This window comes from Monopterus albus, unplaced genomic scaffold (genome assembly GCF_001952655.1).
Source record: "Monopterus albus unplaced genomic scaffold, M_albus_1.0 scaffold76.1, whole genome shotgun sequence".
NCBI classification, from domain to species: domain Eukaryota; kingdom Metazoa; phylum Chordata; class Actinopteri; order Synbranchiformes; family Synbranchidae; genus Monopterus; species Monopterus albus.
Window position 1 is genome coordinate 359,974 of NW_018127956.1, and position 1,951 is coordinate 361,924.

Sequence of the window (1,951 nt, forward strand, 5' to 3'; positions counted from 1 at the left end):
TAAATTAATTATAAATTAAATGGGTTAGCAGAAAGATAGTGTGTGGTGGGTTTATTTTATTTAATTAGTTCATTTATGTTTTTAATCACTTTAAGACATGGGCAGATTATTAGAGAATGTGCCTTTGGGCACAGGCATGTAAAAGGGCCCCCAACTCTCCTACATTTCTAGGAGCAAGACTCTCAGATTCGAAAACCATTTGATTTTTAATCAGGCCTGTAAAAGGGCCCCCAACTCTCCTACATTTCTAGGAGCAAGACTCTCAGATTGGGAAACCATTTGATTTTTAATCAGGCATGTAAAAGGGCCCCCAACTCTCCTACATTTCTAGGAGCAAGACTCTCAGATTAGGAAACCATTTGATTTTTAATCAGCTTGTGTCTTCTTGTGGCTGTTTTGTGTCCCTTTCCATCAGTTTTCAGTCCTTTTGAGGTCATTTGTATCTACTTGGTATCTCCTTGTTAGCATTTTTTACCTATTTCTATTTATCTTGTGTCTATTTTTTTAGTTGTTTTACATTTCTTTGTAGTTGTTTTGTGTCATTCTGCATTTTTTTTGTATAGTGAAAAAATGTAAGGATGGATGGTCAAAACAACAGCCGCTTGGCATGTTTGTAAGGTGGTAAGCGTGCGGCACTCTTTTCCTTTTACTGGCCTGTTTACTGTATGTACTGTAAACACATTGCAGACACAGAGGGAAAGAATTTCCAGTATCTTACTATATATGTTGTTTTGATGCAATGTTGTTATCATGGTGTAGATAATGTGCATTATAAATTTTAGTTTGGGATATTAAAAGTAAGGAAAAAAGGCTTTTGCAAAATATTAGTAACCAACATGCACTTAACCAAATTAGCCATGGCACATATTAAATAAGCTCTACTGTTTTTTTTTAAACCATACACATTAAATTAAATAATTCTGAGTTAATGAGGGACAGTGAGGGACCTCTATCAGTCAGAGTGACATGCTTGTTAGAAATGGTAACACCATTCACTGCCAAGCAGAAGTGACATTTGATATGGAGGATGAAGGTTGTCATGTCCTATAGCTAAAATGGAGGGAAAGGACGGGGAGGGGTCAGAGGGGTCTAGCGGAGATTGAATTTCAACAAGACAGCATTCCCAAAAAATTTCAAGACAGACAACGTGCAGCAGCAAGGGAGAGGGCAAGGCTGTGGATGTTCCTTGCAACAACTGGAGGAACAGTTTGCGTACAACCTGGTCAGAGGTCTTAACTGGGGTGCTAGTGGACCTTTCATGAGTGTCGACTGAAGGTAGACAGCCAAAAAAAGGACCCTGTGTAGAGCATATGACAGATGGACATAATGGCAAGGGGAAGGACAGACAATCTGATGAGCCACAGGAGAGGAAGAATGTGATATTTCATCCTGACATTAGTCTGTGCCAGCAGTGCTTTTATACTTAGTGAGTAAATACTTTCATCTCACTTACTGGGTACTAAAATGACTTGTTGTTTGTAACGTTATATCCACAGTAATTACCAGTTCCTGTTTGATAAAATTTCAACTAATTTTGTTTTAGCAAGATTTGGGCTAAACAAATTTTGCATAACTATGATGAACATTGTCATGAAAAATATTGACTAAACAATCAGACGCTGCTACAGTATCTACAGCGTTTGCCTCTAATGCCACATGTAACGCTCATCAGCTGAACCCAGTGCACTGATGGAGCACTCACTCTGGTTCCAAACAGGGTTTGCTTTTAGGTCCGGTTGTTCTACAAAATCTTAGGAGAGTGTGTTGCAGAGGTGCCTGGTCTGGGATACAAACATGGACAGCAGTGACCCACATGATGACAACACTGAAGGGAGAAGGAAGGAGAGTGATGGAGAGAAATATAAACAGCTGAAGAACCAGCTCAACACTGAGGAAAAAGGAGAGAAGGAGACCAAAAGGAATGAGAAAGAGGAGAAGAAAGAAAGTGAGC

At 39.3% G+C, this 1,951-nt stretch overlaps 1 pseudogene; it reads left to right on the top strand.

Annotated features, from left to right (window-relative positions):
- The first annotated feature begins 488 nt into the window (after positions 1-488).
- Positions 489-1,951, top strand: part of LOC109963613 (potassium voltage-gated channel subfamily A member 7-like) — a 5,657-nt pseudogene continuing 4,194 nt past the window's right edge.